Source organism: Oncorhynchus mykiss, chromosome 4, assembly GCF_057628025.1.
Source record: "Oncorhynchus mykiss isolate SJ-2025 chromosome 4, ASM5762802v1, whole genome shotgun sequence".
Classification (NCBI taxonomy): domain Eukaryota; kingdom Metazoa; phylum Chordata; class Actinopteri; order Salmoniformes; family Salmonidae; genus Oncorhynchus; species Oncorhynchus mykiss.
In genome coordinates this window covers 13,185,165-13,210,644 of record NC_143025.1, presented here as the reverse complement: position 1 = coordinate 13,210,644, position 25,480 = coordinate 13,185,165, and positions in this window count along the sequence as shown.

Sequence of the window (25,480 nt, the reverse complement as noted above, 5' to 3'; positions counted from 1 at the left end):
ACATCCTGGTCCTCAAATGAAACTGGCATACTTTCCTATTTATGCTATTTTTATTCCTCTGCCAGTTTTGATCCTTTATATTGGGCAGACAGACCAGTTCCCTACCTCCTCCTGCTGCCACTCGCATCCTCCATTTTTTGGGGTAATCAGTTGGTTGTACTCTTGGATTGGGCAGACCTTCCAGTACAATTCTGATAACTCCATGAAGGACATAACTCTACCATTACAATTTACAATATCATTTAAGAACAAAATACCCTTTTCAAACATCTTTCCCATAAATACAGGTATTTTATCAACCAGCATATTTGAGTTCAGCCATAATATTTGTTGTAATATTTGTTCTATCTTTTCAGGGGGATGAAATTGAAATTGTAGCCAGCTCTGCAATGCTTGTTTGAAAAAGACAGATACTTTGAAAAAAAGTATCATTTTCAATTAATAAAAAATGGGACATGGCAAACTGCACAAGGGCAAAAAGGCCATTTTTAAACAATGGATGAGCTTTTCTTATTAATCTACTTGAGAAGCATTTAGGGTTTAAAATAAACATTTTGAATGAGGGAAGCTTTTAGAGAGAGGGTTAGTGTTTTTATATTTAATAATCTCAACCCACTCAAATCATATTCATTATATAGGTAGTCTCGTTTTATTTTGTCTAGTTTAGCGTCCCAGATAAAGCTAAATATTTTTTGCTCATATGATTTGAAAAATGAATCATCAGGAGTAGGCCGAGCCATAAGTAAATGAGTAAACTGAGATATGACTAAGGAGTTAATCAGGGCCATTTTTTCATAAATAGACAGGTATTTACCTCTCCATGGCTGCAGAATCTTGTCTATTTTAAAAAGTTTTCTATTGAAATTTATTGTGGAGAGCTTATTTATATATTTTGTGATATGAATAGCGAGTATGTGTACTTCGCCTATTGTAAGCTGCAAGGTCATGTAAAAGTTAGATTTTTTTGGGATCCAATACGTAATATTGTACACTTATCATAATTAGGTTTTATGCCAAAGAGTACAGAAAAGTTATCTTTAATGAGACATTGCGGGGATCCAGCTTGCGGTCTTAACATAAAACTTGAGTCATCGGCATACATGGACACCTTTGTTTTTAACTTGGAACTCCCTCTCCCGTATCCGGGAGAATTGTTATCCACTGACACAAATTAGCATAATGCAACGGACAAAAAATATTACTTGAAAATATTTATAAAATCACAAGTGAAATATATTGAAACACAGCTTAGCCTTTTGTTAATCACCCTGTCATCTCAGATTTTGAAATTATGCTTTACAGCCAAAGCAAGACAAGCATTTGTGTAAGTTTATCGATAGCCTAGCATAGCATTATGCCTAGCTAGCAGCAGGCAACCTGGTCACGAAAATCAGAAAAGCAATCAAATTAAATCGTTTACCTTTGATGAGCTTCGGATGTTTTCACTCACGAGACTCCCAGTTAGATAGCAAATGTTCCTTTATTCCAAAAACGTTTGGCTGAGAATTCGGTCACGATAACGCCGAAAAATATTCCAAATTAGCTCCATAATATCGACAGAAACATGGCAAACGTTGTTTATAATCAATCCTCAATGTGTTTTTCAAATATCTATTCGATAATATATCAACCAGGACAGCTGTATTTTCAGTAAGACAGGGAGGAAAAATAGCTACCTCTGTCTATTACGCAATAATTACTCTGAGAGCCCTCAGCCGGACACTTACGCAATGTAGTCATTTACGCTCATTCTTCAACATAAAGGCGTGAAACTACGTCAAAATGCTGTAGACTCCTTGGGGAATACGTAGAAAAAGGAATCTGGTTGATAGCCCATTCACTGCTCAATAGGGACGCATCGGAACGCAGAGCTTTCAAAACATGAGTCACTTCCTGATTGGATTTTTCTCAGGCTTTCGCCTGCAATATCAATTCTGTTATACTCACAGACAATATTTTTACAGTTTTGGAAACTTTAGAGTGTTTTCTATCCTAAGTTGTCAATTATTTGCATATTATAGCATCTTGTCCTGACAAAATAGCTGGTTTACTTTGGGAACGTTATTTTTCCAAAAATGAAAATTTTGCCCCCTAGTTTCAAGAGGTTTTAAGCCTTGGTTTTCTAATCCTCTAATGTTGTTATTGGATCTGATTTTAATAGCTAGCATTTCGATGGCCATAACGTTTAGATATGGTGACAGTGGACACCCTTGTTTAACTCCTCTTGACAATTCAAAGCTCTCTGAGAAGTAGCCGTTATTTACTATTTTACACCTTTGTAAGAGTTATGTGAATGCCAATTGGATAATGATCTGATCGCATTCTGTCTCCTATGAAAACATTTTTAAACTTTGATGCTAGAGAGAAAGATATAAGAAAGTAGTCAAGAGTACTAGCTTGATTAAGTATCCTCCATGTACAGTGGGGGAAGAAAGTATTTAGTCAGTCACCAATTGTGCAAGTTCTCCCACTTAAAAAGATGAGAGAGGCCTGTAATTGTCATCATAGGTACACTTCAACTATGACAGACAAAATGAGAAAAAAAATCCAGAAAATCACATTGTAGGATTTTTAATGAATTTGATGATCAGGGCACTACGAGATTCTTCTCCATGACAAGGGCCTCCCTCGTTTCATCCTCTTCCTGAGATCATGAGGCATGATGTATGAATAAGTTTCTTGCTCATCGTCATTTGAAGGCTGACCTACTTCCTGAATGAGAGTAACCCAAGGCCCCCGGTAAGTCATGTCAAGTTGGATACATTGAGAGCCCTACTGACATCTCTCTGTAATGAGAGCTGAAGTGATGGAGAGTGAGCATGAGCCCTAAGGAGGAACTCTGAAGACAGTGTGTTTGACTCTTGCATGAGTAAACCACCAGTGACTCAACAACCTTTTAAGAGCCTTACTGAATCAACTGAATTACTGAATCAACTGGTAACTGGGTTTCAGGGACAAGGTTTTTTTTCTCCATGCAATAATGTGCATTTAGTTTATTATGTCCAAAATGATGTCGAATCAGCTTGCACCGGGAAGAGAAACGTGATATTTGGGCTATTGTCCTTAGAATACCTATTGTAAACTGAATAGTGTAACTTCTGTTGTGCTGTTATTGCTTTCTAACTATTAATTAGGTAACTTCTCTGCAGAGACATCCATGGCATCCATCTGGGCATGCTCCACACTTCCTGTAAGTATCAAGGTGACCGGGTGGAACTTATTTGCCTTTGTTTTGCCAGTGTTCAGAGCATTTCAAAATCTCAACTGACCTTCAAAATCTCAACTGACCTTCAAAATCTCAACTGACCTTCAAAATCTCAACTGACCTTGGACCCAAGTAGACCAAAGAGACAAAGAAACTCACCAAAGAAAGGTTACCATTATCAGAACGGCAGGATGATAATGGCATAACAACATCAGAAGCTCCGCATTGTCTTAAGCATGACAACAATTTAAGAAAAAGCAGTTAAATCCACATTAACACACCTTCAACGCATTCATTAGGGCTCAAAATACTTAGTCTGTTGGTCATCACAACATGACCAAGATAAAATCTTATACTCTCCCTGGCCTATCCCCTCTCCCTCCCTTTTCTCTGCACTGAGTCTTTTCTGTCCTCCCTGAGGAAATAGCTGGAACATTTGGATGTTGCCAGTGTTGCAGGGTGAGGCGCTGCGGAACACTGAGGCTGCGGAATCGAGTGAGGGAGTGAGTGGACGAGAGCGGCGGCAGGAAGGGAAATTGATTCCCCCTCTGTCCGCCACCAGCACACAGGCTGATTAATGCCACGACTGTGTGGAGGGCCCCTGGAGAGATGTGTGTGTGTGCCCTTGCGCCTGTGTATTTAACATTGTGTGCTTGAGTGAGAATATGTGAGTGTGTTTGTGTGTTTGTGTTACCTAGTGTGTGAGAAGAAATGGGCAAATTATACGTTAAAGGATCGGAGGACCCTTTTTTCAATTTTTGCCTAAAATGACATACCCAAATCTAACTGTCTGTAGCTCAGGACCTGAGCTACCATTTGAAAGGAAACACTTAAAAGTTTGTGGAAATCTGAATTTAATGTAGGAGAATATAACTCATTAGATCTGGTAAAAGATAATAAAGAAAAATAATGTGTTTTATTTATTTACATTTTTTCATCATCTTTGAAATGCAAGAGGAAGGTTACAATGTACTATTCCAGGTTAGGTGTGATTTAGATTTTGTCCGCTAGATGGCAGCCGTGTACGTGCAAAGTGTTAGACTGATTCTTGAACCATTGCATTTCTGTTCAAAATGTTCTATCAAGACTGCCCAAATGTGCCTAATAGGTTTATTAATACATTTTCAAGTCCATACCTGTGCACTCTCTTCAAACAGTAGCATGGTATTCTTTCCCTGTAATAGCTACTGTAAATAAGATGAACAATAATTTAAGCTTTCTGCCCATATCAGATATGTCCATGTCTTGGGAAATGTTCTTGTTACTTCAACCTCATGCTAATGACATTAGCCTATGTTATCTCAACCGTTCCGAGGGGGGGGCACGAATCCTGTAGAGGTTAATGCACAAACGCACCACAGGGTGCTCACAACAATAACGGCCCCAAACACGGGGGGGACGAAAAATGTACAACTGAAATACACGACCAGGAACAAACACGTTCCGGGCCGGCTGTCTAATAAAGCCCAACTAATCATTCACAAACAGGTGCTACCAATAAACATACAAGGAGGGGGAGGAAAGACAATCAATGGCAGCTAATAGACCGGTGACGACGACCGCCGAGCGCCACCCGACCGGGAAGGGAAGCCACCCTCGGTCGGACTCGTGACACATACTCTGGTTTAATGGAGTATCTTGTATTTGTAACAAGATACTTTTTAAAGAGCACAGCATTGCACTCTCTGTTTCCTGCGTCTGACTCCACACCCACGACACCCGGAGCGTTACAGTATGAGACTAAAATACAAATGACTTTTGCAAAGTATTGTATCTAGATAAAATACAGGTATTTTGTATTTTTCAAATGTACAAAAATACAAGATACATTTGCAAGTACTCGTGTTCACTACAACAACATTCTCTATAACGGTAACCCAAAAAATATTTTACTTGCTATGACTGTGATACAGCATGTTGTTGTTTATCTACCTAAGTCACTCTGGATGAAATTGTCTGCTAAATGACCTAAATGTAAAAGTAAAAATGAACAATTGCAAAACACACTGGATTTTATCAGAGACATATAAAGAGAGTTAGGCCAATGCGGTTGAACGTTCTGAGAGCGCAAATTTATCCTCCATAGCCATTGCTAAGTGATAATTAACTCTTCACATAGTTTTCCAAACCTATGAAGTTGTTCAGTGAAAAGCAGATATGCAATTTGTTGACACTACAAACATAAAAGACTTTGATACACATTATCCCGAATGCTAATCCATACATTTGTCTGTTAAATTCGCTGCTTTGTTTTTCTTGTTACAGCGGGTCACTTAACATGGAACTGCTCTCTTATTGTTACATCGCCAACATTTCAAGAATAAAGTTCTATATGGGCTCTAACATGGCAACCATTCTTAAACCTGGCCTAACTCTCTATACATATGGCCCTGGGTATTATTATTTGTCTTTCCATTTTGGGGTGGAGCTCATGATAATTTTACCCAGCATGCTTTGCAAGTGTTTGTTTTTTACAATTACATGTACATTTTTGTCATTTAGCAGGTACTCTTATCACACCATAGTGCCATCAGACTTCTGATACCAATGCAGGGTGAAAGGGGGCCACACAATTTTGAACCGCTATAAAAATTGTCTGAAAAAATAGAATTGTTGCAATAAACTTTTAACATCATATACTTACAAAATAATACATATGGGAGCAGTCAGCCGCTTGAAGAAGACTCTAGTAGTCGAAACGCGTTGCAGTTGTGCATTCTGATGTACTAGGCTGACTGCTCCCATATGTATTCTTTTGTATGTATATTATGTTAATAGTTCACAAAAATGTATTGCAAGTACTGGCCGTCCACTCGTCTTCTTTCTTTAGATTACCTGCCATTTAGGGGCCTACATTCCCACTGCCTTCTTCTCAGCATAGAAAAGTATTTAGCATATTAAAATGACAAATTTCAGGTCTTGACGAATGTTGTTACAAAATACATTGGATTGTAGTTCAGGCCAGTGTAACATTGGCCTGAACGGCAGGTAGGTAGCCTAGTGGCTAGAGCATTGGACTAGTAACCGAAAGGTTGCTAGACTGAACCACGAGCTGACAAGGTAAAAATCTGTCATTCCGCCCCTGAACAAGGCAGTTAACCCACTGTTCCCTGGTAGACTGCCATTGTAAATAAGAATTTGTCCTTAACTGAATTGCCTAGTTAAATAAAGGTTAAATAAAAACACAAATTACACAATACTCTGAAGTAATTAAATACGTAATTTAAATACTGCCCATCTCTGTGTGTGAGTGTTCGACCAGAAATTGAGGAGAAGAAGAAAGGACCGAAGGAAAGTAGTGTTTATTAAAGTCCCCTGTGTTTATTAAGGTCCCCTGTGTTATTAAGGTCCCCTGTGTTTATTAAAGTCCCCTGTGTTTATTAAGGTCCCCTGTGTTTATTAAGGTCCCCTGTGTTTATTAAGGTCCCCTGTGTTTATTAAGGTCCGCTGTGTTTATTAAAGTCCCCTGTGTTTATTAAAGTCCCCTGTGTTTATTAAGGTCCCCTGTGTTTATTAAAGTCCCCTGTGTATATTAAGGTCCCCTGTGTTGAGGTGTGCCACCCTGTTTCTTTTTCTCTCTCTCGCTCCCTCTGATGAATATTCCTCTCCTGCTCTTGAGTCAGGAGCTGTTTCCTTTACCCAGGAGGACCGGGCACAAACACTTGCCCGAGGGAGTGAGACGCCCGTTTGCTCCATACTCCGTCTCTCTCTCTCTTCCCCGCTCTGTCTCTAATTGATTGAAGCCTATAAAGGCATCCGTACTGTTGTGTCCTGCCTTGATGTAACGGGCCCATGAGACTTCCTGGGTAGACAGTGCTGCCAGGTAGGTGGTTGGCTGGGACTAAAGCGATATGCCATTATATTTAAAGTGCACAGAGCTAGGTGGAGGCAGAATTCCCAGGGGGTGTATGCTGGGTCGTCTGTAGAGCTAGTGCTTTGCTTTTCATGTCGATACAGGAGAAGACTCCCAGCAAGAAGTGTGTGTGTTGCGAGGGGGAGCGTTACTGGGGGATTATTAGCTTTTGTATTCAGGCAAACATAGTGGTTGTGAGAATACACACACATATGTACACATGCCCTAAAACATCAAATACAGAGTCTCCCATCCTGGGATCACCCAAACTAACATACACATTTACTCAATGGACACACATGACTACATTCTCTCGTACATTACAAGGTCAAAACTACCACACTGTCATCCACCCAACAGATCAACAAAGGCAACAACACACTGGCTAACATACTGTACATGTACAGAACAAATCCCTGCCACTGCCCTCAGGGCTTTGTGATCACTTATTAAAGCTGCAATCCATAGCAGGAAAACTGCTACGTCCGTTTGCAATATTACAACAACAAAGACGTTACTTCAAACAACGAACACAGTTTCTTTTCCCGTCTGACATCATTGAACATCATTGCACGCTCGATTGAACAGCAGAGTATGTACTACGATTATATATATTTTTACTACGATGCTGGATGCTCATGTCCTCAAAACAATAACAAATGTGCCCGGGGCGGCCAGTGCACTGTTTCACCTATCGCGGATCGCAGATCTCAGCTTTAGGCCAGAGAGCCCCTTACTGGCCCTCCAACCCCCATCCAGCTCCTGACCAGGCCTGACACTGCTTAGCCCCCTACAGAAACCAGCAAGCTGAGGGTTGTAGCGGTGTCAGTGTGGCTGCTACATATAGCGTCAGCAGCCTGCAGTTGTGTTGCAGGTGTGCATAGAGGCAGCCCTCCTGCATGCTGAGTAAGATTACCAATCCTACCACAGAAGCCCCCACTCCCTCCAGCTGTGGGATCAGGGGTGGAGAGACAAGGAGAGGGGGGGATTGGACACGTTGGACTGAAAGATCACAAACTAATTAAGGTCATAATGGAGTTCAAGCCTGTTAAAATTGTTTATGAATCATTGGGGGTTGGGAAAAGTGGTTTTCCCCCAGTGTCCTCTATATAATTAGCCAGAGCCAAGGTCACACACACACACACACACACACACACACACACACACACACACACACACACACACACACACACACACACACACACACACACACACACACACACACACACACACACACACACACACACACACACACACACACACACACACACACACACACCCTACTGGTGGTGGGGCTCGAATCAGGGCACCCCCAAAACGTATAAACTGCTGCTGCGGACAGATTGCAGCATTTGCAACGGTCCGAGGGACAGGGCTGATCTGCCTTCTGTATTAATTTCATCAATAAATAGTAGCAGCCTCGTGGGGCTCTTAGGCGCTGAAATGCACCTTCAGTGATATTAATGAGGTTTCGCAGCTTATTCAGCCTATTTATTATTCGTTAACTGAAAGGGGAAAAAAGAAGGCAACCATTTAGCTCAATGTCGCAAGAGGTTTTTGCACGGATGTCATTGAGTTTTTTCTCAAAACAGCCAATTTGGTGATCATAACAGCACATTTAAGCAGACCTTATTTATGTTAAGTGCACCAGGGGCATTACTGCCTTCTTGCTGATGGTGCATTGTGATTGGGCAATGCTCTTTGGTGTTGTCAGAGTGTTGTTTGTTCCTGGTCAGGAAGAACTGATCCCAAACCTGTAGATTTAAAAGCATCTGCCTAAGTTGGCTTTGTGAAGTGGGAACATCATCCTGATTTGACGAGACAACCATTTGTATCTCAATTAGGTTGCCCTTTCTACAATCACTCAATAGAAGATTAACATGTGTTCATTGAGAGATGAAATTAAACCGATAAAGCGGACACAGATGATGATCCCATTCCCCACCCGTTTGATTTGGCAAACAATTCTGTGGGCCAGGCCCAAGAGGTTTATTGACATAGGCAGCAGGGCCAACGTGTTAAAGACTTAAGGAGATCTGCTCTAACACTTTTCTGGAAACCTGTCGGTGCATCTGTTTCATGGATAGGATTGATTGGCATCTCATCCTAACCTCTTGGGGTACACAGTACGGGGATGGAGGTGGAGGGGAGGGCTTCGACCTCCATATGGTATTGTTGCTGCCACCCACAGGTCTGCGTCAGAGCATTTCGCTCCACTCGCATTAACATCTGCTAAACATGTGTATGTGACAAATAACATTTGATTTGATTTGAGTATGGGCATGTGGATAAGATAGAGCTTGCAAGTAGTAGCTTGTGGGTACAGCATACGAGTTAAGCATTTCACTGTACTTGTGAACAAAACAATAACACATTTTATTGTGACAATAAAAACTTTAACTTTAACAAGCATACTGTACAGGCAAACACAGCCAGAAATACTGTATCAGTCAAAAGTCTGGACACACCGTCTCCTTCAAGGGTTTTTCTTTATTTGTACTATTTTATACATTGTAGAATGATAGTGAAGACATCAAAGCTATGAAATAACACATATGGAATCATATAGTAAAAAAAAAAGTGTTAACCTGTCTACTATATTGGTTCCCAATTGGGAATCAACCCTCCCACGTTCAGCTGAAACGGTGGCGCATGGAACGCAAAAATATTCTTAAAAATATTTAACCTCCACACATTAACAAGTCCAATAGCTCAAATGAAAGATAAACACCTTGTTCATCTAGCCAGCAAGTCAGATTTCTAAAATGTTTTACGGCGAAAACATAGCACATATATATGTAAAACCACCACCAGACACAGCTCATTTGAATAGCCAAAACATGCAATCAACAAACGCAGGATTAAAAAATAAATCGTTCACTAACCTTTTGAAAATCTTCATCAGATGACAGTAATATGACATGTTACACAGTACATTTTTTTTTTTTCAATAATATGCCATTTATATCCATAAATGTCCATTTACAGTGAGTTCACGTTCAGAAATTACTCAAAAATGCCCGCAGGAAATCTAGGTAGCGCGGCAAGATAACGTAAATAGACATCATAAACTTTGACTAAATATACATGTTCTACATATAGTTAGAAATATACACTGCTTCTTTATGCAACCGCTTTGTTAGATTTATTTTTAACGTTACAGAAATCGCACACTATTCAATATGCTGAGACGGCGCTCAGTTCCAAGCTACATTTCTACGTAATGTTGGAGTCAACAGAAACACAGATTTAAGCATAAATATTCCCTTACCTTCGATGGTCTTCGTTCAGAATGTTCTGGAAGGCTTCATACTTACCCAATACATCGTTTGGTTTCAAGTCTTGCGTCTTTGTATTAGCTACTGCTAATAACATCAGCTGAAATGCACCCAAAACGTCCTCTGGTCCGGAAAAGTTGCGCATCAAAACTTCAAAATTACATATTATATGTCGACTAAACAGGTCAAACTAAGTGCAGAAGCAAGCTTTATGATGTTTTAGACACGCAAAACAAACTTCAATTCAATCGGCCATCGTCTGCCCTTCTCTTGAGTGCTGGAACAAAGGAATGGCTGGGACCAATTCGCGCCCCTACGCACAGCCTATTTTCTCGTGGCACGCACTAATTTCACTCCCATAGGGTCAATTCTCGCGGGATTTGAACGATTCAAAGCTCTACTGAAAGAGGACATCTAGCGGAAGAGATAGAAAGTCTCCCCAGAATCATAACTGGTTGGGAAGGGTGGGGGCCATGACGTCAAAGTTGCTCCAACTTTCATGGCCACAAAAACTAGTTTGGAAGAATGCCTGCCCTGTGAGTTCTGCTATACTTACAGACATAATTCCAACGGTTTTAGAATCTTTAGAGTGTTTTCTATCCAATAATAATTTTTATTTGCATATATTAGCAATTTTTGACAGATTTTTTTTTCAGTTTACTAGGGGTACCCAATCTCTCCAAAGGGGGCATATGTCTGCCATATCCTCAACAGGTTTTTAAACAAATCAACATACACTACCATTCAAATGTTTGGGGTCACTTAGAAATGTTTTTATTTTTGAAGGAAAAGCAAAATTTTTGTCCATTAAAATAACATAAAATTGATCAGAAATACAGTGTAGACATTGCTATTGTTGTAAATGACTATTGTAGCTGTAAACGGATGATTTTTAATAGAATATCTACATACTATAGGTGTACAGATGCCCAATGTCAGCAACCATCACTCCTGTGTTCCAATGGCATGTTGTGTAAGCTAATCCAAGTTTATAATTTTAAAAGGCTAATTGATCATTAGAAAACCCTTTTGCAATTATGTTACCACAGCTGAAAACTGTTGTGCTGACAAAGAAGCAATAAAACTGGCCTTCTTTAGAATAGTTGAGTATCTGGAGCATCAAGCATTTGTGGGTTCAATTACAGGCCCAAAATGGCTAGAAACAAAGAACTTTCTTCTGAAACTCATCTGAGAAATTAAGGTTATTCCATGTGAGAAATGGCCAAGAAACTGAAGATCTCGTACAATGCTGTGTACTATTCCCTTCACAGAACAACGCAAACTGGCTCTAACCAGAAAATAAAGAGGGATGGGAGACCACGGTGCACAACTGAGCAAGAGGACAAGTACACTAGAGTGTCTAGTTTGAGAAACAGACAACCTCACGTCCTCAACTGGCAGCTTCATTAAATAGTAACCGCAAAACACCAGTCTCAACGTCAACATTGAAGAGACAACTCCAGGATGCTGGCCTTCTATGATAAACTTGGATTAGCTAATGTAACAGTTCAACTTTCATCTGTCCCAGGCTCAAACCACACAAAGACAACTGACACCCACGAAGCATCGTTACCCATCGTGCCACAACAGCCGCGGCCCTGGCAAAGCAAGGGGAAGAACTACTTCAGTTCTCAGAGCGAGTGACATCACCCAATTGAAACGCTATTAGCGCGCACCATTTCGCATCGGTTACACTCATCTCCCTTTTGACCTCCTCCTTTTCCGCAGAAACCAGTGATCCGGGTCACGGCACCAATGTAACAGTTTAACTTTCGTCTGTCCCCTCGCCCCGACCCGGGCTCAAACCAGGGACCCTCTGCACACATAGACAACTGACAACTACTTCAGATCTCAGAGAGAGTGACGTCACCCGATTGGAACGCTATTAGCACGCACCACCGCTAACTAGCTAGCCATTTCACATCGGTTATACTAACACAACGTGCCATTGAAACACAGTAGTGATGGTTGCTGATAATGGGCTGATAGTACGCCTATGTAGATATTCCATTAAAAATGTCTACACTGTATTTCTGATCAATTTGAAGTTATTTTAAATGGACAAAAAATTTACTTTTCTTTCAAAAACAAGGAGATTTCTAACTGACCCCAAACTTTTGAACGGTAGGGTATATTTTTGATTTTATGTTCCTCAAAGTAGCCACCCTTTTCCTTGATGACAGCTTTGCACACTGTTGGCATTCTCTCAACCAGCTTTACCTGGAATGATTTTCCAACAGTCTTGAAGCAGTTCCCACATATGCTGAGCACTTTTTGGCTGCTTTCCTTCACTCTGCATCCAACTAATCTCAAACCATCTCGGTCGGGTGATTGTGGAGGTCAGGTCATCTGATGCAGCACTCCATCACTCTCCTTTTTGGTCAAATAATCCTTACACAGCCTGGAAGTGTGTTTTCAGTCATTGTCCTGTTGAAAAACAAATGATTGTCGTGTAAACCAGATGGGATGGCGTATCGCTGCAGAATGCTGTGGTAGCCATGCTGGTTAAGTGTGCCTTGATTTCTAAATAAATCACTTACAGTGTAACCAGCAAAACACCCCCACACCATCACACCTCCTCCTCCATGCTTCACGTTGGGAACCACAAATGTGGAGATCATCCATTTACCTACTCTACGTCTCACAAAGACACAGGGTTGGAGGATGTGTGATTTGAACTCATCAAACGAAAGGACAGATTTCCACCGTTCTAATGTCCGTTGCTTTTGTTTCTTGGCCCAAGCAAGTCTCTTCTTATTATTGGTGCCCTTTAGTAGTGATTTCTTTGCAGCAATTCGATCATGAAGACCTGGTTCACACAGTCTCCTCTGAACAGTTGATGTTGAGATGTGTCTGTAACTTGAACTCTGTAAAGCATTTATTTGTGCCGCAATCTGAGGTGCAATTTCTCATTGCCTGGGAGTCTTTAGGGAACTTTTGGCAAACTCCAAGTGGGCTGTCATGTGCCTTTTACTGAGGAGTGGCGGAGTGGCTTCTGTCTGGCCACTCTACCACAAAAGCCTGATTGGTGGAGTGCTGCAGAGATGGTTGTCCTTCTGGAAGGTTCTCCAATCTCCACAGAGGAACTCTAGATCTCAGTCAGAGTGATCATCGGATTCTTGGTCACCTCCCCGATTAAGGCCCTTCTCCCCCTTTGCTCAGTTTAGCTGGGGCGGGGGGGGGGGGGGGGGGGGGGGGGTAGCTCTAGGAAGTCATGGTGGTTCCAAACTTCATCGATTTCAGAATGATGGCCACTGTGTTCTTGGGACCTTTCAATACTGAATAATTTGTTTGGTATCCTGTCCCAGATCTGTGCCTCGACACAATCCTGGTTTGGAGCTCTACGGTGGTTTGTTCGACCTCATGGCTTTTTTTTGGCTCTGACATGCATGGTCTACTGTGGGACCTTACATAGACAGATGTGTGCCTTTCCAAATCATGTCCAATCAATTGAATATACCACAAGTGGACTCCAATGAAGTTGTAGAAACATCTAAAGGATGATCAATGGAAACAGGATGCACTTGAGCTCGAGCTTTCGAGTCTCATAGCAAAGGGTCTGAATATTTATGTAAATAAGGTATTTGCAAAAATGTCTAAAAACCTGTTTCGAATTTGTCATTATGGGGTATTGTGTGTAGATTGATGAGGAAATAAATCTATTTTAGAATATGTCTGTAACGTCACAAAATGTGGAAAAATTCAAGGGGACTGAATACTTTCTGTTATGCAAAGTACATCCACAAAGGCAAACACAGATGTTCACTATGCCACGAACACTACTACTACTACGCATCTAGCACAGGCTCAAACTTTATTGGAGTCCACCTGTACGTGCACTGTAAAACGTGTGTTTTTTTTACAGTAACTTACTGGCTTACCATTAAAACAACAGTATTTTCTTTCAGTGTGTAATTTACTACTGGGTCTCAGACTGTATTTATCCCACAGATGATTGACTGGTAAAATGGATTCCCTGGCTGTGTGATAGCAGTCTACTGCTATCATGGCAGTGGGAGGTAGAGCTTTGTTTGCTTGAGAGGGTTTTTTACAGGCCATGTGAGAGTGTGTGTCTGTGCGTGCGTGTGTATGTGTGTGTGTGTGTGTGTACACGTGTGTTGTCCTGCATCTGTAAAAAGGCTTGGCAGGGCAGGGACTGTCCAGAGAACACCATTTGGACCATGCCAATATTGACAATGTGTTTCTGTTGCTCTCTTTCATCTTGTCAGATGCTCTCTTTCTCTCGCTCTCTCCTGCCAGTGATAGGTATAATCTCAGAAACCCTGGGAAGCCATGAGGAGAAGCCAGAGGCACTGAGCCTAACTACAGCTGTCTATTGAAGTGTTCTCTCCCCCTCAATCTTCTCTCTAGTGGACATCTATTTGGCCTTTCCTGCTCATAGGCTCTGTGGCGCAGTGGATAACATTGGACTTCTACACTTGATTGGTGAAGAGATTCAAAGGTTGTGGAATCGATTCTCACCAGAGACATGGGGTTCTATTTGCCTCTGCCTTTCCTGGTTGTCTCTTTAGTGGTCTCACTGGTGCCCCGGGTCCAGATAGCCCTCCAGTTTTACAATGCTACTTTTAAAGTGTAGGGTAAAGGTGAGGTATGCACCCCAGTGACCCAGCTAATAAGCATCTAGGCTCCAAACAGAGCCATACAAGTTTTAACCTTGAAAATGCCTTCTCATCAATAGATAGCTTGGGTATATGTGAGAGCAATATATTTGCCTGCACATGGCCACATGACTTATGTATAAGTATGTCAACATGTTCATGTGTTAATGTTTGTGTCGTGTTTGCATTCATATGACTGGGTGGCAGGTAGCCTAGTGGCTAAGATTGTTTGCGTCAGTAACTGACAGGTTGCTGATTCAAATCCCAGAGCCGACAAGGTGAAAAATCTGTTGTTGAGCAAGTCACTTAACCCTAATGGCTCCTGTAAGTTGCTATGGATAAGAAGTTCTACTAAAAACTATGTGTGTGTGTGTGCGTGCGTGCGTGCGTGCGTGTGTGTGTCTCTGTTTAAATATATGCCATTTAGCAGACACATTTTATCCAACAAATTCATGTGAGCATTTCTGTGTGTGCGTGTGCGTGTCCATGTGTGTGTTTGTGCGTGTGTGCATATCTCTCTGTCTGTCTGCAGACATTTGGGTGTGTGAACGAAGACCTCACCCCAGGGCCTCCACTGATTTAGCGTCTTTCTCTATCTACCGCTGAAGCCTCCATTAAAAGCTTTGAGTCCAGAGGACCTTTAATAAGGCAGAGATAATTACACTAGCTTAATATATGCTTAAGACTGACCCTGCTTAGTGATTTCACAGGAAATCACCGCGCATTCAGATGGAGAAAGAGCAGCATAGCCACAGCCAATGGAAAAACCCAGTTGATCCCATGATTAATATAACGAATAGGGCTGCCACCTTAATCCATTTGGTCTTCAGCTAGGGGGTCACTGCATTGGATCTTGTCCACCAGTCTATGATGGAGTGAGTAGCTGCTGGTCTTAATCAGGGGTTGGAACCAAAATCATTTTTCAATCAGAACAGAACCATTATTTTTTTCATTATGTTCCTCTATTCCGACCAGCAAAAAAAAGTTCTGAACCAGTTCGAAGCAAAAAATTATTCTGGTTTATATCGTTCCTTTCGGTTTCTTTTAAATCCTCAGATTGATTAGTTTTTTACTTAGCTCGACATTAAATGACCTGACCAATCAGTGCGGATAGAGCAGCTTGCTGTGGAGCGGGTAAGTGATTTAATCTGCATAGGAAAGTCATTAAGAGCAAATTGTATTTTGCAATAAGTTTCTGAGTGACGGAGTGAGGGCTTTGCTTAGGTGCTCTGTTGCGATTTTTGTGGGACTGGAAAAAAATGCCCAGAATGTAAAATAATGTTAGTAATCGGTTCCCATGCTTTTAAAATAACAGTTCTGTTATAGAACAGTATAGATTACTTTAGTAATCGGTTTAGGTTCTGTTCCTCAAATATTTTAGATTTTTTTCGTTTTTTGGTTCTGTTCCCTGAAACTGTTGCAACCCTTCGTCTTAATTTTTAGTTCCCACTCCCTAAATAGGTAAAGTCCTGTGTTACTTAATTGCTGATTATATTCAGATACTAATTCCTATAGTTACAGTGACAGATTGTTTAGAATTAACACATACCTCAAAGGGTTTTTAGTTCAACTGTAACAAGGCTCTGAATTCCCAGTTGTTCTTCTCTCATTCTGTTCACTTTTCTAAAGACTGTGTTATTTTGCAGTGAGCCACCCCACTGGGCTCAGACATCATTTCAGTGTCTAGTTTTTGATTTATATTTGTCAATTTACGTGAATTCAACGTGAAATCAACAAAAAAAATTACCATGTCATTGGATTTAGGATCAAAGTTGGGTGTAAACAAGACGAAATTCACTTACAATTGATGACTTTTTGTAAATCCAATCAGTTTTCCACGTTCAATTCAACAACATCACATAGATGTTTTTCTTGATGCAATTACATGGAAACAATGTTGATTCAAACAGTTTTTTGCGCAGTGGAACGGCTCTGGAAGGAGCTGGTTAGCCCGATCGATCACTAGTATAGGTAAAGAGGTCAATGGAGCTCGACCAAAACAATGGAAATAACATGGAACCTTGTGGGGGAAAGATAATGAAAATCCTCATTGCCCCCCATCAAAATTGGCCTACATTTAGACCATTGTTAATTTGTGTATTTCACACTATGTTGAGGAAAAAAATTGGAGTATAATGCTTATATGGATGTCAACCCCAATATACAGTTGAAGTCAGAAGTTTACATACACCTTAGACAAATACATTTAAACTCAGTTTTTCACAATTCCTGACATTTAATCCTATGAAAAATAGGTCAGCTAGGATCACCACTTTAGGTAAGTTAGGATCACCACTTTATTTTAAGAATGTGAAATGTCAGAATAATAGCAGAGAGAATGAGTTATTTCAGCTTTTATTTATTTCACCACATTCCCAATGGGTCAGACATTTAGATACAATCAATTAGTATTTGGTAGAAATGCCTTTAATTTAAATTGTTTAACTTGGGTCAAATGTTTAACCCACAATAAGTTGGGTGAATTTTGGCCCATTCCTCCTGATGTAATGGTTTTCTTCTGGTGAAAGAGAGGCGGACCAAATACAGCGTGGTTATCTCTATACATCTTTAATGAAAGATGAAAATAGAACAATATACAAAACAAGAACCGTGAAAAACCGAAACAGCCCTTTCTGGTGCAACAAACACAAAGACAGGAAACAACCACCCACAAAACCCAAGACAAAACAGGCTACCTAAATATGGTTCCCAATCAGAAACAATGACTAACACCTGCCTCTGATTGAGAACCATATCAGGCCAAACATAGAAATAGACAAACTAGACATACAACATAGAATGCCCACCCAGCTCACGTCCTGACCAACACTAAAACAAGGAAAACACACAAGAACTATGGTCAGAACGTGACACCTGACAGAGCTGGTGTAACTGAGTCAGGTTTATAGGCCACATTGCTCGCACACGCTTTTTCAGTTCAGCCCACAAATTTCTATAGAATTGAGGTCAGGGCTTTGTGATGGCCGCTCCAATACCTTGACTTTGTTGTCCTCAAGCCATTTTGCCACAACTTTGGAAGTATGCTTGGGGTCACTGTCCATTTGGAAGACCCATATGCGACTAAGCTTTAACTTCCTAACTGATGTCTTGAAATGTAGCTTCAATAGATCCACATCATTTGTTTCTTCCTCAGCCTCCAGTATTTATGATGCAGTAGTTTATGTTGGGGGGCTAGGGTCAGTTTGTTATATTTGGAGTAATTTTCCTGTCTTATCCGGTGTCCTGTGTGAATTTAAGTATGCTCTCTCTAATTCTCTTTCTCTCTCGGAGGAGGAGGACATGAGCCCTAGGACCATGCCTCAGGACTACCTGGCATAATGACTCCTTGCTGTCCTCAGTCCACCTGGCCGTGCTGCTGCTCCAGTTTCAACTGTTCTGCCTGCAGCTATGGAACCCTGACCTGTTCACCGGACGTGTTACCTGTCCCAGACCTGCTGTTTTCAACTCTCTAGAGACAGCAGGAGCGGTAGAGATACAGTGCCTTGCGAAAGTATTCGGCCCCCTTGAACTTTGCAACCTTTTGCCACATTTCAAGCTTCAAACATAGAGATATAAAACTGTATTTTTTTGTGAAGAATCAACAACAAGTGGGACACAATCATGAAGTGGAACGACATTTATTGGATATTTCAAACTTTTTTAACAAATCAAAAACTGAAAAATTGGGCGTGCAAAATTATTCAGCCCCTTTACTTTCAGTGCAGCAAACTCTCTCCAGAAGTTCAGTGAGGATCTCTGAATGATCCAATGTTGACCTAAATGACTAATGATGATAAATACAATCCACCTGTGTGTAATCAAGTCTCCGTATAAATGCACCTGCACTGTGATAGTCTCAGAGGTCCGTTAAAAGCGCAGAGAGCATCATGAAGAACAAGGAACACACCAGGCAGGTCCGAGATACTGTTGTGAAGAAGTTTAAAGCCGGATTTGGATACAAAAAGATTTCCCAAGCTTTAAACATCCCAAGGAGCACTGTGCAAGCGATAATATTGAAATGGAAGGAGTATCAGACCACTGCAAATCTACCAAGACCTAGCCGTCCCTCTAAACTTTCAGCTCATACAAGGAGAAGACTGATCAGAGATGCAGCCAAGAGAACCATGATCACTCTGGATGAACTGCAGAGATCTACAGCTGAGGTGGGAGACTCTGTCCATAGGACAACAATCAGTCGTATATTGCACAAATCTGGCCTTTATGGAAGAGTGGCAAGAAGAAAGCCATTTCTTAAAGATATCCATAAAAAGTGTTGTTTAAAGTTTGCCACAAGCCACCTGGGAGACACACCAAACATGTGGAAGAAGGTGCTCTGGTCAGATGAAACCAAAATTGAACTTTTTGGCAACAATGCAAAATGTTATGTTTGGCGTAAAAGCAACACAACTGAACACACCATCCCCACTGTCAAACATGGTGGTGGCAGCATCATGGTTTGGGCCTGCTTTTCTTCAGCAGGGACAGGGAAGATGGTTCAAATTGATGGGAAGATGGATGGAGCCAAATACAGGACCATTCTGGAAGAAAACCTGATGGAGTCTGCAAAAGACCTGAGACTGGGACGGAGATTTGTCTTCCAACAAGACAATGGTCCAAAACATAAAGCAAAATCTACAATGGAATGGTTCAAAAATAAACATATATAGGTGTTAGAATGGCCAAGTCAAAGTCCAGACCTGAATCCAATCGAGAATCTGTGGAAAGAACTGAAAACTGCTGTTCACAAATGCTCTCCATCCAACCTCACTGAGCTCGAGCTGTTTTGCAAGGAGGAATGGGAAAAAATGTCAGGCTCTCGATGTGCAAAACTGATAGAGACATACCCCAAGCGACTTACAGCTGTAATCGCAGCAAAAGGTGGCGCTACAAAGTATTAACTTAAGGGGGCTGAATAATTTTGCACGCCCAATTTTTCAGTTTTTGATTTGTTAAAAATGTTTGAACTATCCAATACATGTCGTTCCACTTCATGATTGTGTCCCACTTGTTGTTGATTCTTCACAAAAAAATACAGTTTTATATCTTTATGTTTGAAGCCTGAAATGTGGCAAAAGGTCGCAAAGTTCAAGGGGGCCGAATACTTTCGCAAGGCACTGTACTCTTAATGATCGGCTATGAAAAGCCAACTGACATTTTCTCCTGAGGTGCTGACTTGCTGCTCCCTCGACAACTACTGTGATTATTATTATTTGACCATGCTGGTAATTTATGAACATTTGAACATCTTGGCCATGTTGTGGAGTGGTTGAAAAACAAGTTTTAATGACTTCCGACTTCAACTGTATATTCATGTCATCATCACCAACCAATTTTACTCACTGCTTTAGCACACTCTGCTAACCCTGATGTCCTTGCCGTGTCTGAATCCTGGCTCAGGAAGGCCACCAAAAATTCTGAGATTTCCATACCCAACTATAACATTTTCCGTCAAGATAGAACTGCCAAAGGGGGAGGAGTTGCAGTCTACTGCAGATAGCCTGCAAAGTAATGTCATACTTTCCAGGTCCATACCCAAACAGTTCGAACTACTAATTTTAAAAATTACTCTCTCCAGAAATAAGTCTCTCACTGTTGCCGCCTGCTACCGACCCCCCTCAGCTCCCAGCTGTTCCCTGGACACCATTTGTGAATTGATCGCCCCCCATTTAGCTTCAGAGTTTGTTCTGTTAGGTGACCTAAACTGGGATATTCTTAACACCCCGGCAGTCCTACAATCTAAGCTAGATGCCCTCAATCTCACACAAATCATCAAGGAACCCACCAGGTACAACCCTAAATCTGTAAACAAGGGCACCCTCATAGATGTCATCCTGACCAACTGGCCCTCCAAATACACCTCCGTTGTCTTCAACCAGGATCTCAGCGATCACTGCCTCATTGCCTGTATACGCTACGGAGCCGCAGTCAAACGACCACCCCTCATCACTGTCAAACGCTCCCTAAAACACTTCTGTGAGCAGGCCTTTCTAATCGACCTGGCCCGGGTATCCTGGAAGGACATTGACCTCATCCCATCAGTTGAGGATGCCTGGTCATTCTTTAAAAGTAACTTCCTCACCATTTTAGATAAGCATGCTCCGTTCAAAAAATGCAGAACTAAGAACAGATATAGCCCTTGGTTCACTCCAGACCTGACTGCCCTCGACCAGCACAAAAACATCCTGTGGCGGACTGCAATAGCATCGAATAGTCCCCGCGATATGCAACTGTTCAGGGAAGTCAGGAACCAATACACGCAGTCAGCCAGGAAAGCAAAGGTCAGCTTTTTCAAGCAGAAATTTGCATCCTGTAGCTCTAACTCCAAAAAGTTCTGGGATACTGTAAAGTCCATGGAGAACAAGAGCACCTCCTCCCAGCTGCCCACTGCACTGAGGCTAGGTAACACGGTCACACGGTCACCACCGATAAATCCATGATTATCAACAAGCATTTCTCAACGGCTGGCCATACCTTCCGCCTGGCTACTCCAACCTCGGCCAACAGCTCCGCCCCCCCCCCCGCAGCTACTCGCCCAAGCCTCTCCAGGTTATCCTTTACCCAAATCCAGATAGCAGATGTTCTGAAAGAGCTGCAAAACCTGGACCCGTACAAATCAGCTAGGCTTGACAATCTGGACCCTCTATTTCTGAAACTATCCGCCGCCATTGTCGCAACCCCTATTACCAGCCTGTTCAACCTCTCTTTCATATCGTCTGAGATCCCCAAGGATTGGAAAGCTGCCGCAGTCATCCCCCTCTTCAAAGGGGGAGACACCCTGGACCCAAACTGTTACAGACCTATATCCATCCTGCCCTGCCTATCTAAGGTCTTCGAAAGCCAAGTCAACAAACAGGTCACTGACCATCTCGAATCCCACCGTACCTTCTCCGCTGTGCAATCTGGTTTCCGAGCCGGTCACGGGTGCACCTCAGCCACGCTCAAGGTACTAAACGATATCATAACCGCCATCGATAAAAGACAGTACTGTGCAGCCGTCTTCATCGACCTTGCCAAGGCTTTCGACTCTACCAATCACCATATTCTTATCGGCAGACTCAGTAGCCTCAGTTTTTCTGATGACTGCCTTGCCTGGTTCACCAACTACTTTGCAGACAGAGTTCAGTGTGTCAAATCGGAGGGCATGCTGTCCGGTCCTCTTGCAATTCTCGGGCCGACTCTTTTCTCTGTATATATCAATGATGTTGCTCTTGCTGCGGGCGATTCCCTGATCCACCTCTACGCAGATGACACCATTCTATATACTTCCGGCCCGTTCTTGGACACTGTGCTATCTAACCTCCAAACGAGCTTCAATGCCATACAACACTCCTTCCGTGGCCTCCAACTGCTCTTAAACGCTAGTAAAACCAAATGCATGCTTTTCAACCGTTCGCTCCTGCACCCGCACGCCTGACTAGCATCACCACCCTGGATGGTTCCGACCTTGAATATGTGGACATCTATAAGTACCTAGGTGTCTGGCTAGACTGTAAACTCTCCTTTCAGACTCATATCAAACATCTCCAATCGAAAATCAAATCTAGAGTCGGCTTTCTATTCCGCAACAAAGCCTCCTTCACTCACGCCGCCAAATTTACCCTAGTAAAACTGACTATCCTACCGATCCTCGACTTCGGCGATGTCATCTACAAAATTGCTTCCAACACTCTACTCAGCAAACTGGATGCAGTTTATCACAGTGCCATCCGTTTTGTCACTAAAGCACCTTATACCACCCACCACTGCGACCTGTATGCTCTAGTCGGCTGGCCCTCGCTACATATTCGTCGCCAGTCCCACTGGCTCCAGGTCATCTACAAGTCCATGCTAGGTAAAGCTCCGCCTTATCTCAGTTCACTGGTCACGATGGCAACACCCACCCATAACACGCGCTCCAGCAGGTGTATCTCACTGATCATCCCTAAAGCCAACACCTCATTTGGCCGCCTTTCGTTCCAGTTCTCTGCTGCCTGTGACTGGAACGAATTGCAAAAATCGCTGAAGTTGGAGACTTTTATCTCCCTCACCAACTTCAAACATCTGCTATCTGACCAGCTAACCGATCGCTGCAGCTGTACATAGTCTATCAGTAAATAGCCCACCCATTTTTACCTACCTCATCCCCATACTGTTTTTATTTATTTATTTTTCTGCTCTTTTGCACACCAATATGTCTACCTGTACATGACCATCTGATCATTTATCACTCCAGTGTTAATCTGCAAAATTGTAATTATTCGCCTACCTCCTCATGCCTTTTGCACACAATGTATATAGACTCTCCTTTTTTCTACTGTGTTATTGACTTGTTAATTGTTTGCTCCATGTGTAACTCTGTGTTGTCTGTTCACACTGCTATGCTTTATCTTGGCCAGGTCGCAGTTGCAAATGAGAACTTGTTCTCAACTAGCCTACCTGGTTAAATAAAGGTGAAATAAATAAAAAATTAAAAACTGCATTACAGCTAAAAACAGCTTTGACTACCACCACCGATTTCTGTACGCTAGCTATGCTACTAGCTCATACAAATGGGAGTTAGCATTTAGCAATCACTTCTTCAAAACCTGAAAAGGAACAACTTCTAAATATTATGCAGCAAAAACTGCCCAATATCTCAAAATCAGACTTTAGTAAGAACATTATGGGCCTGTTACGTATTGTAACAGGCCCATAATGTTCTTACTAAAGTCTGATTTTGATATATTGGGCTGTTTTTGCTGCATAATATTTAGAAGTTGTTCCTTTTCAGCTTTTGAAGAAGTGATTGCTAATCATTATGGATTTGACGAAAATCCACTTTGTTTTATCACATATGTTTAATGTACGCCAATGACGGCTTCACAGCGTCCTGTGTTCCATTGACCTCTTTACCTCATCTACTAACTGCAGAGAAGTAGGAGGGAAAAGATGGCAGTATTTAGCATACACATTCCTGCCACAGAGGTTTCAGCCAATCAGAATGAGAGCCTGTGAGGGAACGACCATGACGAAAGAGCATGGGCTGCTCTGTACCCAAGTGTCTCGCCCAATCAGGTGATCTGTGCTTGGGGCTTGTGTCTAAGGACTGGTCCACATGCTGCTCAAAGCATAGCCAGTAGAGCATGAATCCCTTTTCTCATTACTTTCTACTAGGGCCAGATAATCAAAATTCAATGGCAATTTCACTGAGGAAGAGCCCATGGCCTGTGCATCAGTATCGAGCATTTAGCCAGTATTTCACTTAGTGGGATGGTTTGACCTCCGGAAGAGGTGAGCCAGGGGAAAGTATCTAAAGTTGGTCAATAGGTGTATAAGGATCTGAAAACTATACTTGTATTATTTACATATGCTCTTATCCAGAGCGACTTGTGTGTGTGCATATACAGTGGGGCAAAAAAGTATTTAGTCAGCCACCAATTCTGCAAGTTCTCCCACTTAAAAAGATGAGAGAGGCCTGTAATTTTCATCATAGGTACACTTCAACTATGACAGATAAATGAGAAAAAAATCCAGAAAATCACATTGTAGGATTATAAATGAATTTATTTGCAAATTGTGGTGGAAAATAAGTATTTGGTCACCTACAAACAAGCAAGATTTCTGGCTCTCACAGACCGGTAACTACTTCTTTAAGAGGCTCCTCTGTCCTCCACTCGTTACCTGTATTAATGGCACCTGTTTGAACGTGTTATCAGGTTGTGGACACCTGAGCAAAAATCCCAGAACCACACGGGGGGACCTTGTGAATGACCTGCAGAGAGCTGGGACCACAGTAACAAAGCCTACCATCAGTAACACACTACACCGCCAGGGACTCAAATCCTGCAGTGCCAAACGTGTCCCCCTGCTTAAGCCAGTACATGTCCAGGCCCGTCTGAAGTTTGCTAGAGAGCATTTGGATGATCCAGAAGAAGATTGGGAGAATGTGATATGGTCAGATGAAACCAAAATATAACTTTTTAGTAAAAACTCAACTCGTCATGTTTGGAGGACAAAGAATGCTGAGTTGCATCCAAAGAACACCATACCTACTGTGAAGCATGGGGGTGGAAACATCATGCTTTGGGGCTGTTTTCTGCAAAGGGACCAGGACGACTGATCCGTTTAAAGGAAAGAATGAATGGGGCCATGTATCGTGAGATTTTGAGTGAAAACCTCCTTCCATCAGCAAGGGCATTGAAGATGAAACGTGGCTGGGTCTTTCAGCATGACAATGATCCCAAACACACCGCCCGGGCAACGAAAGAGTGGCTTCGTAAGAAGCATTTCAAGGTCATGGAGTGGCCTAGCCAGTCTCCAGATCTCAACCCCATAGAAAATCTTTTGAGGGAGTTGAAAGTCAGTGTTGCCCAGCAACAGCCCCAAAACATCACTGCTGTAGAGGAGATCTTTATGGAGAAATGGGCCAAAATACCATTAACAGTGTGTGAAAACCTTGTGAAGACTTATAGAAAACGTTTGACCTCTGTCATTGCCAACAAATGGTATATAACAAAGTATTGAGATAAACTTTTGTTATTGACCAAATACTGTACTTATTTTCCAC